We start from the raw sequence: 16,098 nt of genomic DNA, 5'->3' as shown, positions 1-16,098 counted from the left end.
CAACACCCATGTGAGTTGAGAGGATGGTATTATCAACATTTGAGGAGCTGAGGCAGGGAAAGATTAACATCAAAGTATCCAAAATTTTGGGTATCCAATGTGAGACACCTAGGACTTTATTTTTCAGAGTACTTAGCCTTATATGACTGTCAAGGTTCTATCCCCACTCTGAACTCTAGGGTACAAATGTGGGGACCTGCATGAAAACCTCCTAAGCTTATTTTTACTAGCTTAGGTTAAAACTTCCCCAAGGTACAAACTATTTTACCTTTTGCCCTTGGACTTTATTGCTGCCACCACCAAGCGTCTAACAGATATATAACAGGGAAAGAGCCCGCTTGGAAACATCTTTCCCCCCAAAATCCTCCCAAACCGTACACTCCCTTTCCTGGGGAAGGCTTGATAAAAATCCTCACCAATTTGCATAGGTGAATACAGACCCAAACCCTTGGATCATAAGAACAAGGAAAAAGCAATCAGGTTCTTAAAAGAAGAATTTTAATTGAAGAAAAAAAATAAAAGAATTACCTCTGTAAAATCAGGATGGTAAATACCTTACAGGGTAATCAGATTCAAAACACAGAGAATCCCTCTAGGCAAAACCTTAAGTTACAAAAAGACACAAAAACAGGAATACACATCCTATTCAGCACAGCTTATTTTCTCAGCCACTTAAACAAAACAGAATCTAATGCATATCTAGCTAGATTACTTACTAAATTCTAAGATTCCATTCCTTTTCTGTTCCCGGCAAAAGCATCACACAGACAGAGAGAACCTTTGTTTCTCCCCCCCTCCAGCTTTGAGAATATCTTGTCTCCTCATCAGTCATTTTGGTCAGGTGCCAGCGAGGTTATCCTAGCTTCTTAACCCTTTACTGGTGAAAGGGTTTTTCCTCTGGCCAGGAGGGATTTTAAAGGTGTTTACCCTTCCCTTTATATTTATGACAATGACACTTCCAGAGTTTAACACAGCTCCTGTTGACTTCACCTGCAGCTGTGAATGCTCAGTTTTGCAAACCAGGGACTCAAATTGTGTGTCCAGAAAAGGTAGGGCAAACAATTAGTGACCAGCTGTGAAAAGTTTGGTCTAAATGACTTCCCAGTACCACACGGGCAACCTTAATTCTGGCATTTCCTAACTTTTGAGCACTTGACTCTGAACCTTAATAATGTTATTTTACTGTTATTTGTGGTGTGTAAATTTTCTTTTAAAAAACAAACGGAAAAAACAGAACAATTCCATCATGTGTTATCATATGACGCCCACACACACGTCATCAGAAGGGTTGAAAACTGTAGCTCCACCACACAGATCTCTGTGAACTGAGACACTGGTGTAAACAATAACAATGGTAGGGTGTCATCCTCACTGTGGACGAGCATCGGGGAGGGAAGGGACATACTTAGCTGGTGGGTGAATGGTGGGACTTGGGGATCTTGGGTGCCAAGGCTGGCTCTGGAGGGGAATGCGCTCTAGTGGGCACAGTCTCTTCTTCACATCTTCCTCAGGCTTGAGCCGTTCTGCACCCTGCCATCAAACCTGTCCCTGTCCTAGTTCTGTCTCTTCCCTATCCCCCTACCTCCTTGCCCCAATCCCACTCTCATTTTGTACCCAGTCCCAGTCTCCACTCCTCAGGCTTCTCATCCCAGTCTCAATCTCCTTGTCCAGCTATTCCTAGTCTACCCATCTAGGTTTGCTGTCCAAGTCCCAATCTCCCTTCTTCCATCCCTCCCAACTCCCAGTGCCTTCCCCCTCCCTGCACCCACTTCCAGTCCCCTTGTCCTGCCAGTCCCAGTTCCCACCTCCTGTTTCCTCATCTAAGCTGTGTCTCCCTCTCCTCACCTCCCAGGCTCCCCCATCCTTTCCCTGGTTCCTTGTCCCAATCTTTTTACCCAGCCCATCCAAGTTCTCCCCCTGCAACCAGCTCCTTGTTAGATCTGTCCCCCCGCCCACTGATGCTTAGTTCCATTCTCCATGCCTCCCCTTAGTTCCTCATCCATCTCAGTGCTCCCCCACAAACTAACTGGCTCCCAGTCCCCTCCCTGTTTACCTCATCAGCTTCTGGTCCTAGTCTTCACTCCTCCTTCCCCCAACTAGTCCCAGCGTGCCATCCCTCTGAGCCACCAGGCTCCTTGCCCAACCAGACCCGGTCTCCCTCTCCTCAGTGACAGTTTTCCCCAGCCTCATTCTGAGAAACAGCTGATTTGTTTTTGATGAAATTAAAAAAAAAATCAATCTGAGGCAGACACTGGTATGGAAAATTTCAGCCCAAACAGTTAAAGTTGGGAAAATTTATAAGCAACTGAAAACAGTGCCTTCTAATAGGAAGTGTCAGGCAACCTTAAAAATAGGTGGAGCTATTGGGCCACCTACAATGAAATGTTAAGTTCATGGAAAGTATTTGAATAGGTGAGTATGTTATGTTTGGAAAAGCATGAAAGAGAGAGAGAGACAGTATATTTATTTCATGAATAATTATAGAAGGTAAATGTTTTGCCACATTCCGACAAGCTCTTTGGAACCATGGCGACTACTAGCCGTGCTCTGGAAGTTATATTGCAGACCAGAGTCTATCAGTACGATGTGAAACTGAAGGTGTAAAGAACTGTAGGAAGACTTCTTCTGCATTAGAGGTGGAAGATCAAGATGAATGCCCATGATTTTTTTCACTTTTATACTCAGGACTTGATCCGCCTTCCAGGGATGCATTGGTTCAAGCCCAGGAGAATGTTTTAAATAGTGACCAAGATTCACTACATAAGGTTTTCCCCTCACCCCGCTCTCCTGCTGGTAATAGCTCACCTTAAGTGATCACTCTCTTGTTACAGTGCATATGGTAACACCCATTGTTTCATGTTCTCTGTGTATATAAATCTCCCCACTGTATTTTCCACTGAATGCCTCTGATGAAGTGAGCTGTAGCTCACGAAAGCTTATGCTCAAATAAATTGGTTAATCTCTAAGGTGCCACAAGTCCTCCTTTTCTTTTTGCAAGATTCCACAGCAGGCTCCCAGCAGAGGTGACCCAGCTGATGTGCTGTACAACTGTTAGCAGTTTTAAATATTCTGCCTTTCAGTTTCACTGAATGTCTCCTTTTCCTTGTATTGTGAGAAAGGGCGATTAGAAGTTCCCCGTCTACCATTTTTATAACTTTATTGTATCACCTCTTACTCCTCTCCTCTCAAAAGAGGCCCAGTCTTTAAATTTTCTGTTCATATGGAAGTTTAATGACGCACATGAGAATCCCACAAGGATAAAAAAAGGGGGTTGCCCCCCTACCTGCAAATCTCAGATGGATGATATGCAGCCTCTGCTTTGCACTGGGGTTCTGATAACTGTAGCAGACCCGACAACTCTTCACGCTGGGTAATAATTCACTTGTCTGGGCCCATGCCGGAGTCCTTTCCTAACCAATAGAGTAGGGCACACAGTATTCACTGTGGTGATATCTCCTCCTCCTTTCTCTTGAAGGCCGTGACCTTCCCCTCATTTCTGATTAAAGGGAAACCTGATGGGTGAGGCTTGTAGATATTTGTTCCCTCTAGATTGTGGAGTGTTGGGACGCTCTTGCTTTTCTTTGTCCAGGCCTAGGCAGCCTGGCTGTCCCTGCTCCCTGGTGGCTGATGGATGGCTGGGACAGATGCTCCGTCTCCTTTCCCTTCCCATTGCCTTCTGCTGGAGGAACTGTTCTGGTGAGGGATAGCTAGGTATGAAGCCCCTTATGAAGCTGGGCGCTTTGGGATGTCTATGCTCTTTCACAGGGAGGAAAATGTGATTCATCTCTCTCCTGTCCTACACAGAGCAATCACAAGGCTGCATCCCCTCCAGCTGCTACAGCAGCCAACTCCCTCTCTTCCCCGTAGCCAATTATTTTAATTCAGTATTCATTTATTGTGTGATGTTATGATCAATCAATATGTTATATTACATATATTCACTGTATTTTTATCAGAGTTGATTCGTAGAATTATAAAAGTACAACATTGATCAGTATTTAGAGAAACTATGTAATAGACATAAGTAAAACAAGCTGAAATGCAAAAATCTGTAGACTGAGGCCTGCTAGACTTTAGCTTAGTTATTTTAGGCCTTGGAGACAAGAAATGATGGCGCAAGTCAATAACCGAGAAATAACCCAAAAAATGATGGGAAAGAGGTACCAACTGGTAATATTGCGAAAGTATAGCTGGAAAGATTATATTTAAATTATAAAATACTGTAACGTAACAACAAATATTGTCTCTAATACGTGCCCTAACTGCAGGATAAAGGTGGTAGGTCAATGTTAATAAGAATCTACCCAGCCTATAAAATTCAGGGTTTCTTGTGTTTCCAGCAGACACAAACCAATAAGAAAGAGAGGGTTGACACTTTCATGTATATACATAGAATGTAGGTATAGACAGAATCACGGTATAAAAAAGGGTGCCCAGAACAGGAAAATTGAGTTTCCGGGAGGAAACTCCAGCAGGAACCACTCCCATATTGATGGTCAATCCATAAGAGGGCAAACAGACTTTAACACCATCTAAGAGGATGTGAGTATGTCTGTAGGTATAACTGGTACATTGTATTTATCTTTAGGAATTGTATATGCTGTGACATTTATAGCTTTGTTGGTAACTTTAATAAAACTACTAAAAATGTATGCTCTTATAATTGTGTGTGTTATTTGCCTATGGTTTTATGTGTTCCTATTAACTCTGGATCCAGAACAAACAGAGATAACTCTGTTCAACTTGAGACTGTAGCTGCCAGAGCTGAACTCACTAAAGTATGATTAACATTAAATAGAATAAAAGGCTACAAATTTGGTGCCCGACAGCAGGGCCATGAAGAACACATGAAACCAATAGGAAACAAAGGTTTGAGGGAAAAATATATATATAGGTCAAAAGTTATTATGAACTAAAAGGGAGAGTTCCTGCTTTTGCTTGCTTGCATGTTGTTTTGCTTGTAGAAACCCTATCAGGCGTGGCAGAGTGAGTCAGACGGTTCACAGTCATCTGTCAGTAATAAGCTCCCCAAATTTGTTAATAAGGTCCACGAATTTTAGACTCCTCTGGACTGGGCCACTGACGGAGGATCAAGGAAAACTTTGGGGGGTTACCTTGGTCACCACCCCTCCTCTCGGTGTACTCCAGCTGTAAAACAGCTGAAGGAGAAGTAAGCACCACAAGCCCTTCTCAAATCGAGAAATCCCTATAAGATATTTATCAGGAGCAAGTCAGGGATGCCTTCTATTATTTTTCTAAGGAAAGTATGTAACAGAATAAATTATCCATTCAGATATTTGTATGTGTTTTAACAGACCCACAAACATTCCTGGAGGGCTTTGTGCAAGACTACATCAAAACCCATGGGGGGATTAGCTAGGAGACCAAGCAGCGGCCTCCTGTGGGCCCATAGAGATGCTTGGAATTTAATGTGTTCCCTCTCTGAGAAGGAAAAAGTAAAGAAAAAAATCTCAAGAGGTGAAAAGAATAGCTAGGGATCGTGTATACATTGCATGTAATATCCCGGGGAGAAGATTTAAGAGGAAGGTTGAGGAACTGGAAGAGACGAGACAAGTCTTGTTCAGAGAGCAGGAAACTTATAACATATTGAGAGAACAGCTTAGCAGGACAAGAGAGGTAAATTCCATACTCCTTGATCGAAGGGACAGTTTGGCAAGAGACCTAAGCTACAGCAAGTTACAATTCAAAAGGCTGGTTATGAAATTCTGATGTGGAGAGACAGAGCAATGAGGCATGGATGTTCAAGAAGTGAGAATAGCAGAGCTAGCTCACAGAACACAAAAAGAAAAGGAGTACTTGTGGCACCTTAGAGACTAACCAATTTATTTGAGCATGAGCTTTCGTGAGCTACAGCTCACTTCATCGGATGCATACCGTGGAAACATCGTGCATCCGATGAAGTGAGCTGTAGCTCATGAAAGCTCATGCTCAAATAAATTGGTTAGTCTCTAAGGTGCCACAAGTACTCCTTTTCTTTTTGCGAATACAGACTAACACGGCTGTTACTCTGAAACCTCTCACAGAACACAGGCATTAGAACAAACTTGTGACATTCTGGAGAATACCTATCATCAGGTAATAGATACTGAAGGTGAGAATAAGCAGATACCTCAAGTAGATGAGGAGGATAATTGTATGGAGATGGAGTTGCCACATGTGTATGTTCTAAATATAATTCCAGCTATTTCAGTTGCTTTGGTAGGACCTGGGGAAGAACTACCCACAAGTGGAGGTCGAATCTCACCCCCACTTACCAGACTGAGAGCTAAACTGAGACAGGAAGAACAGCAGGAAACTGAACAATCTGGAGGGTTAGGAATAGAGGATTCGGAAGGAGAGAATGGGGGATTCGAAGAAACTGTCAGTAGTGAAGCAAGGAAAAAGCAAGTCGTAAAATGTTTTGAATGGAAGTTTTGATAAGAAATTAAATATTGCAGGTTTAAGACAAGAAATGAAATGAGCAGCAATGAGTAACTGTTGTGAGAGTGAGATGAAAGAGGGACAAAGAATAAGTAAGCCAGACATGTCACAAACATATCCACAATTGTGCCATTTGTTACAAGAAACTCAGGAAACGATAGAAGGTGCTGTGAAGGCCTGTAAGAGGGCAATCTTAAATATCAGTAGCTCTCAGGAAAGACGAAAGTCTTTGCCAACCTGAAATTCCAGCAAATATTTTTGATCTCTCTAAATCGATTAAGTCAGAAGGAATGATGAAAAGAACAAGTGGCATAATTCATTTTGAATCTGATATGCCCACTGTACCCCAAGCCACTTTAGAGCCAAAAGCAGAATCTCCACAGAAACCCATGCCAATGCCAGATGGTCCTAAGGTACAGACACCTATCCCAGCCAAAAGAAAATGTAAATGGTTACAGCAAAACCCTACATCTAAACTATCTACTGTTAAAGTTGCCCACACTTGGGAGATTCCAATTCCTCTAGAGGAAAAGATACCCAGACTCCACAATAGAACTGTGAAGGAGAAGAGAGAATCAATTTCTAATGTGAGACTAGTAAAATCCAGTAATCATCTCTCTCCAATAGTCATGGTGACAAATGTAAAAACCTCAGAAGCCACTGAAAAAATGGTAGGGCCAATGAAAAAAGGAGATCCAGTGGCTGCCCACGTGGCACATTTAGAAACGGTAGTGAAGTTGTTCTGGTTAGATGAAGAGGATTGGGTTAAGATTTTACAGTTACCTGTAGACAGAGTCTTATGGAACATGTTGCCACCAGAATTTCCAGAAGTGGAAAAATCATTCAGGGATACTGTGCGGCTGTTAGAAAGAAATATGCACCCAGGCCAGGCAGAAGTTCCTTTGGCAGCGAACATGAAACAATGGGAAGGCGAGTCACCGTATGAATTTCATTTTTCTGCAGCTTGAATATCTAACAAAATGCCTGAACGAAAACAAACCAGCAGTATATTAATTTGCTTTTTAACAATTCTTTACCAACTATCTGATGATTTTCACTATTTTCTGATTCTTTAGATTTGGTAGCCCTTGGTTGAATTGCTCTTTTGCTGCTCCTGTTGGGGTTAAATTTGAATTTGCCATGGGATTTATTTGCCTGGGTTCCTTCCATAGAATCCCACCACAGGCTTCTTTTTGAGCTAACAAATTAGCATGATGATTTTCCTGAGCACATGGCCCTGTTTTACTAGGAGCTTGCACCTTCTGAATTATGGGTTGCTGTTCTGGAGCAAGCTGCAGCCATGTCAGTCCCGGGATATGAGAGAGACAAACTGGGTGAGGTAATATCTTTTATATCTTTTATTGGACCACCTTCTGTTGGTGAGCGAGACAAGCATCACGATTTTTCTACCCAATTTACAGACGGTGCAAAATTCATCTTACCGTTTCCATATCTGTTGTCGGTATTATCTTAGCCGAAGTTTAAACTTGGGGAGGTTTTCAGAGGAAACAGAGCTGGAGGGTGGCAGGACGTTTTTCTATCATGGCCTTGTGCAGAACCCTACACTTAGCATATTGCTACACCATTCAGAACAAAGGAAAGTACATATACACATATATGGTCTCCATAGCTGTTTCTCAGGTAGGTCTATTCAAACTATATAATGTATAGCACTAAACAGAAAGGCGAATGAAAATGTAAAGCTCCTGTTTCTGAAGCAGTGTGGAGATCAAAGTTCATTCCATGCAAGCTGAGCACTTCCAATTGGTATTTAGGATTTAAATTGGTGCTTTGTAAGAGTTCTGTGAAAATGTTCCAAGAGCTAGAAGTTTTGTCTTGAAGTGATTCCTTATTATTCCTTTAAAAAGTCACCTCATTTGATGCAGGTAGGCCAGAACTCTGCAGCCATCATCACATTTCAGGCTTCTTTTGGTTCAGAGCAATTTATGAAGATTTTCACTGGGTAGAATGGGAAGTGACACGTGTTACAGATAGAGAAATGAAAATCCTCTGCCAAGCTCAGGGTAACCAAAAACGTGATATCCACACCTTCCAGACTTGACATAAAACATCTGTCTTATTAGGGAATTGAGGTTTCTTGGGAAGTCATAAAAGACATAGTTGGGTTTCAGATGTCAACCATCCAAATGCTTTTGCTGTGAAGACTGGAAGGCCGGCTGTACAGACTTTGAAAGTAGACATGCTGCACAGCCATGGCCACAATGTTGTTTAGTGAGAGTGGGTCAGGCCCAGTTGCCGTTTCCTATATGAGAAAGAGATATTTTCTGTTTCCATCACAAAGAAAAAGTGTCCAACCAACTAGAGGGATTCTTTCCAGTGACACAAGACACCACACCTTGGATGCACAAAGGGCTTGAGTAAAGAGCTACTGTACAATACACATGACAAGTGCCTCGTTATTTTTATTATTTGCTAAGTGCCCATCACTGCAGATCAATGGGGACAGCGTCCCCATACAAGGCCCAAACTGACAGCTAAAGAGAAAACTGAAATAGGTGAGTGGGGTTAGGGGAATACCCATTTAAAATTTTGTTAAGAAACAAAGAGCTCCTCTTTAGCAGAAGGATCTAAAAAGCCCACAAGTAGCTGAAGAGGTGGAACAGAACAGGTGGAGGTTTTCAGGAGGGTGGGCTCTCCTTCCTTGCCAGTGACTGACAGGTCTGGTTCTGCCTCACGAGCCACAAGATGACCCAGGGAATGGATTACCCATGGTAATGGATCTAGGGGCCTTGCTGCACGGAAGAAAAATGGTATGTCTGCTATGCAGGAGCTCAAGCAGGTGTTGGGAGCTATATTTCTTGAATTCAAGATGGTGTTGTCCCTCCCCATTCCCTAACCAGCTGTACTCTTCCACACCTTCTATCCTAATATCTTTGTAAATCCCATTTGTGGTCATTTTCTGAAGATTTAGGCTTTGTCTTCACTGCCCAAAAGGGTGGGTTTTCATTGCAGAATAGCTAACATGCATTAGCTACCCAGCTGTAAAATCCTAGTGGAGACAAGGCACCTGTAATTTCACCGTGAAGTCAAGTAGACAAGGTCAACTGTGGGCAGGGTATAGTGTTGACCTTGCCTACCCACCTCAAAGTAAAAACTACAGTGTCTTGTCTCCACTAGAATTTCACAACAGGATAGCGAATGTGTGCTAGTTATCCCACTAAGCGCCCCTCCCCACTTTTTTTTTTTTTTTTTTTTGCAGTGAGGACATAGCCCTAGACCTTGATCCTGCAAATACCTAGGCATGCATAGGATGATTTACCTGCATACAATTACCCCGCGCAACTTTGTAGCATCACTGATAGAGTGGCTGAGATTTACTAGGTGTTTAACCCCTTCCCTCTAAGCATAAAGCACAGAATGACATTTAACACATTTATATTATGTGCTGCAAAGGAACAGACACAAGCTGAAGTGCATGTAATCTCTAAATGCCATGTGCAACACTCGTACATAACGATTCCACTATTTCAAAGGTTTTTTACAAATAAAGGGGAAGCATCCACCTTTGATACTCCAATTCTTCTGTTTTGTTTTGTTTTTTTAAACAGCCCACAACAATTTGCTTCTGTGTCTGTCTGTTTATAAACAGCAAAAAAAACAACCAAACAAAAAACCCTCTCTCAAGTAGGGTTCTCCGGTTCCAAGCATTTCCATATTAATTTTGATGAATGCACATATTGTTAAGTAGCAAACACAAATACCTTTGCATAAAGTTGCCTGTGCTAGCAATTTAAAGACATGACATGACCTACTGCATGCTGTACCTGCAGTGCCAGAATCCACCGAGAAGAAAAGACTTAAGTAGCACATAGTTTTATTTTTAATCACACGCTCTTGAAAAATGTGTGACAATAAGACCTGGGGAAGAGATCATCGAGATTTTCCGCAGTCAGTAACACTTTATCTCATTTTTCTTTTCTCATCATCTCTGTACCAGAGACACTTGAAATAACTGACAACACTGACTTAACACCCACTTTAAACATATTGAAAAAGACCAGTTTTCTGTTGGATCCACCACTTTTAAATTATGTTGGTTACCATGAGAACTTGATTAAAATGCCACCCACATGCTGGCAGGGGGGGAAAAAACAACAACAAACAACAAAAATTCACTTTTAACCTTTAAGGAAAAGCAAATGACAGTACACTTGCTGCATTGCAGTATTTTCATAAGCTCCAAAACATTCTGCAGCAACAGGCAGCAGAAATGCCCAGACAGATTTATTTTGCTGAATACCTTCCTCTGGAAAATATTTAGCTGACAGAACAGCTTTCATCCAATACTGTCACACAATATTACATTTATGGGGCATATACACAGACACGCACGTTCCATGGAGGAGCTGGCTTGAAAACAAAAGGGCTATTGCTTATGCTAATGGTGTTTTCAAATCTGGCAGCCAGTCAGGACGGCACACGTTATGTTTTTGGCGATGCAACAGATATGTCATAAGTATGATGCATTCTGGTTTCTATTCTATTTGTTAATTTTTGTGTGTTGGGTTTGGAGTTTTGTTTTAAATTGAAAGTACAATATTGTATTTATTGGTGAACAATTTTTTAAAAAAATTTACACTCTGATGGTCTATGAAAATATGGGAACCCTTTAAATTAGGCAAAATTATAAATTATGCAGCTACGAGACCATTTTTAACACTTCCACAGTCAATCTTCTTGTAGTAAACTGTAGGGCCAGATTTTCCACGGGTATAAATCAATGCAGAGCCAGTGAAGACAATGGAGCTACCCTGATTTACGCCATCTTAGAATCTGGAACTAGGTTACTACTTGTAAACTGCAGTATGGGCCCAATTTTGCCTTCAGCTACACATAGGTATAATTTCCATTGAGTTCTAAAGGCTTTACACCCAGATGTAATTTGAGGGCAAAACTGGGCCCTATCAAGATAATCAAAACTTGATCCAATGCCCACTGAAATCAGTGGGAGTTTTCCTACTGATTTCAATGAGCATTGGATCATGCCCTTATTAGATTAACGTTAGGTAGGAGAATGTTACAATCTCCCAGGGCCTCAGCGTGTTAAAAAACAAAGTCTTCTTCTCTTTTGTGTTCAAGAAAAAAACCTCAAGTTTATTCTTCTTAGACATGGATTTTCCAGGAGATTAATGACATTAGCAATTATGAGGTACTGTGTTTAAAGAGATTTCCCCTTTGTTATCTCTAGATGGCTAAGATTCTGATTTGTTGGTAATTTGCCTTCTTCTGTTAGGCATCAGCCGGAAGTAATTGACCAAAATTAGCCGAAGGATTCTCAGACAACTGAGTATTTTCATCCTCTGCTGAAAGCCCTGCACCTATTAAACTGATTTCAAGATTGTCACTTTTAAATGGAAAGTTTTGCAAGGTGTTCCTCTCACTTACGCCACTGTATATTTACTATGTTCATCCCTACAATATAAGCACTCTTTAGAAAAGGAAGGATAAATTTATGGTTAAAGCCCTGCAGCAGGACTCAGGAGATCTGGGTTCATCTACCAACCTGCGGTGTCACCTTCAGCAAATCACTGAAAGCTTGTCTGAATGAACATTTAGTTGGCAGCAAGCTGGGGTGTGAATCTACCCCCACTAACCTTCCATGTTCTAACTGTCCATGTAAACCCTGCTGAAACTGTTAATGCACTTTGATCTAGTCGTCTTTGAAACAGGTCTAGATTAAAGTGCATTAATGAACTGTTAATGCACATCAGCAGGGTGTACACGGACAGCAAAGCGCAGGAGGCTTGTGCAGGGTAGATTTACACGCAAGCTTGCTGCCAACTAAACATTCAATAGACAAGCCCCAAGTGTCCTTATGCCTCAGTTCCCCATCTGAGGAAATGCAGATAATAATGTTTACTTTGTCTGTCTTGCCTCTTTAGATGGTAAGCTCTTTGTGGGAGGCGCTGTCTCTTACTGTGTGTGTTAGGGCTGCCAATTCAGCTGAGGCCTCTAGATGCTACTGCAGAGGTGGGCAAACTACAGTCCATGGGCCACATCTGGCCTGAGGGACCCTCCTGCCTGGCTCCTGGCCCGGAAGGCTAGTCAGGGAGCAGGGGGTGGTGGATGCGGCAGGAGTCCCGGTGGGGGGCTGTCAGGGGACAGGGAACAGGGGGGTTGGATGGGACAGGAGTCCCAGGGGATCCGTCAGGGGGCAGAAGTGTGGGGGGGTCGGATAGGGGGTGGGGGCCGGGCCACGCCTGGCTGTTTGGGGAGACACAGCCTCCCCTAACCGGCCCTCCATACAATTTTGGAAACCTGATGTGGACCTCAGGCCAAAAAGTTTGCCCGCCCCTGTGCTACTGTAAAACAAATCAGTAAGAATGACTTTTATTTCAGGTTTGAGGGGGGTTCTTGATTGTTTCTTACAACAAGACCCACTGGTTTGCTCCTTTTGCACTGTTTCTATGGGACTTTCCCTTTTGCCACTCCTTCGCCACAATTATACAATAGGTTTTCAAAGCCCACAAATACTGCAATCATGTGTTTAAATGTTTTGCATCATAGTCTCTAGTGATGGGACAAATTCAGACTGGATTTGAATCCAAGTTGTAGACTCAGACATTCAACAGTATAGATGCTTATCTACAAGAGGCACAAATGTACCTGAACATCTTTGAGCTGGAAATCAGGTTGACAGGCTCATTCTGTTGAGATTTTCTCATGAGCTTATCAGTATTGTCATGTTTTGTTCAAGCCAGAAATAGCATTAGAACAGGCTTTCTTGACCCCTTTTGGTACCTTCATTTCTAGTTGAAACGAGATAACCGAATATGCTGAACCTCAAAAAAATCATTTTGATTCAAATGTCAGGCCACTCTTTAGGTTAGTTTTTTATTTATTTGAGCTATGTTGCCCAACTGGTCAATATGCAAAATTTTGGAGCTGTGATAATAATTGGCTTGTTGCTATATTAGACCAAACTAATCCCCGAGGTAACTCAATTTAAGCCAAAGGAGATATACTAAACATGAAGCTTGCCCACTGGTCTCTCTGTTGCCACCTGTTGTCTCTTGCCTTATATTCGACTGTAAGCTTCTTGAAGCAGGGACTGTCTTTCTGTTCTGTGTTTGTACAGCACCTGGCACAGTGGGGTCCTGTTGAATGGCTGAGGTTCCTAGGCACTACAGCAATTCAAAATAATAATAAATAATAATAAATAGTAACAATAAAACTATTGCAGCAATAAATCATAAGGCATAATAAGAATATGGAAAAGGGTTCATAGTAGCCGGTTTCCTGATTCACTGTGATTAATCTGATGGACTACTTTTCGGTTTTGTTTTCATTAACATCACACAGAACCAAGTAAAGGAAGTCTATTTTTGTGTAAGTAGCTTAACTGAAGTCAAGAAATATTTTAAAAAACAAACCAATATTTACCCCCAGGAAAAGATGGGCGCAATCATTTAAAGAAAAAGGGAGGAATGGGGGGCAAACGAGAGAAGGCTTTGGTTGAGCAGTACGGGTAGCGAAGTACCGCAGGGAGACCAGATAGTACGGTAGTGAATAACATCACACAACAATTTGCCAGGAAGGGAATGAATGGCCCGGGGTTTATACAGGTAGATGATCCAAGACACCATGAAATCTAGCCGAGATCTTCTGCATCACGCCTGGGGATAGGGAAGGGTTGAACATCAACCAGACATCTCTCTAGTTCACAAATCACAAATCCCTCTAGTTCAGTTTCTTGGGGAGGGATGTGATTACTCATTAAGAAGCAAAATTACAGGAAAATAACCTGCCTTAACATCAATGTGGCAGAAGGTGGTGTAGATATCAGCTGAAACAGAATAATGATGTATGTCCCCTCCCCCAGCCTTTATTTTCCTCCTCTGGTTGCTGAAATTGTCTTAACCATAAACTGACCCAACCCACATGTTCCTACATAGGAAAAAGGGACCAACAAAGTGTGGGAGGTATTAACAATGAAGAAAATAACTGGTCTTAAGAGCGACAGCTATAATGACTTTTTGTCATGACTACGAAGGGCTTCCTTTCATCTACTATTCTGGAAAGAACATTATGGTTCAGACATCTGTTCTTCTAATATATTGCATTAAGGGGGGAAGGTTAAGAGAATACTTATAACAACTCTCACTACTGCTATCCATTTCTTTGGGGTACCTCCTAATATTCCAGATTAACCCTATGAAATTCAGATTTAGTCCAGAGCATCGCATTTTCTACAATTACTAGATTTCTTTTTATAGTTTACTGAACTAATATCTTATTATAAAAATAAAATATAAAAAGCCATTTCAAGCTTTTTCAAAAGTGGAATAAAAAAGCCACTTCTTTTCCATGTTTTTTTCTGCTTTGCTTCCAGACAATAATTATTTCCATCTATACCATGATGCTTCCTGGTAAGAACAAAGTAATATGGGAACTGCCATATTCAATTAGAGTATTCCTGTAGTCCAGTATCCACCAATAACAGCTGCTTCAGAGAAAAGGGCAAGAAACCCTGCAGTGGTCAGTTACAGGATAACCTGCCTCCAGGCAAAGATACCTCCCAATTTCCAGCAGTTAGTGGTTGGCTTATGCCCTGAAGCATGTGGCATTGTATCCCTTCCAAAATTAGTGAGTTTTGTTTTTTAATGCATACTATTATCTCAGGATAACCTTGTTTTCTCTATAAGTGTCTAACCTGATTCTTGATGCTGTAAGATCCTCAAAGTACACAGATTTTCTTCTAAAAACAAAGGGCAAAATCCTGGCCCCACTGAAGTCAGTGGGAAACTCCCACTGACTACAGCACAGCCAGAATTTCACCCTAAACCACTGTATTTTTTGTGTGTGCATAAGAGAAGGTTCCCAGTTGTGAAACCCCATTATTAATGCCACAAACTGTTTTCGTATTTCCATGAAGTATTATGTGAATTTCACCAGTGAGGATGCAAAAAGCAAAACAAAAGAAAAAGAAAAAAAACACCCCACAGCTTCAGTAGGCCCTAGCAGATAAGACGAGTACATCAACCAGTCCTGAGCCAACTTCTGCTGCTTCTCTACCTAGTGCCATTAGCAGACTGCCCAGCCGCTGGCCGCCAACTCTGACAAAAGATGTTATTGTTGAAGGCACCACCAGCAATCAAACGACCCTTCCACCCCACCCTCCAGCTGAAAACTCTTGCAAGACCCAGGGCCAAATTCCCCTCTTTATTACAGGAGGTTAAGAGAGTGCTCCCCCCCACCCCCCGGCACTAAAGGACGTATTTTTTTCTATCAGCTACTGTGGCACTTACGGAAGAACTTGCAGCCGTGGTACCACCTGTACAATTCTAGCCTAAACAACCTTGCTTCCCAGCTGTAAATAAGTTTGGCGAATACGATGGTGACAGCCTACTATGCAGAGTTATAATCATCGTCATTGTTGTTATTATTTATTAGCGTCAGCGGACATAGGCACTCCTCCTCCTTTCTGCCTCTCGACAACTATGAGTGATTCCTTCTCAAAGTCTGTCAGATGGGTTATTAGCTGATAAATACAAGTAACACATGCCAGATGGGTACTGCTGCCAGTAACTTGCCCTAGGGTGGTTTAGAGACACTTGGGGTGGGGCAAAATGCATGGAAAAAGTTGGCAGCACAAATTTAATAATAATTTATGTTTTGCTCTGTGCTCTTTTTTCA

At 41.9% G+C, this 16,098-nt stretch overlaps 1 protein-coding gene across 23 annotated transcripts in view; it reads right to left on the bottom strand.

Moving 5' to 3' along the window:
* MAP2 (microtubule associated protein 2) overlaps positions 1-16,098 on the bottom strand; it is a 341,589-nt gene that overhangs the window by 124,860 nt on the left and 200,631 nt on the right. Inside the window, exon 6 of one of the 23 annotated variants that reach the window (XM_073306664.1) lies at positions 13,480-13,586. The exons of the other annotated variants lie outside the window; for them this stretch is intronic. The gene's annotated coding sequence lies outside the window, so the exon portion shown is untranslated. The remainder of the gene's footprint in view (positions 1-13,479; positions 13,587-16,098) is intronic. 23 annotated transcript variants of the gene reach the window in all.

Source organism: Lepidochelys kempii, chromosome 11, assembly GCF_965140265.1.
Source record: "Lepidochelys kempii isolate rLepKem1 chromosome 11, rLepKem1.hap2, whole genome shotgun sequence".
Lineage (NCBI taxonomy): Eukaryota > Metazoa > Chordata > Testudines > Cheloniidae > Lepidochelys > Lepidochelys kempii.
Note: the sequence above shows the minus strand (reverse complement) of the source record. Positions and strands in the feature narration are given on the sequence as shown.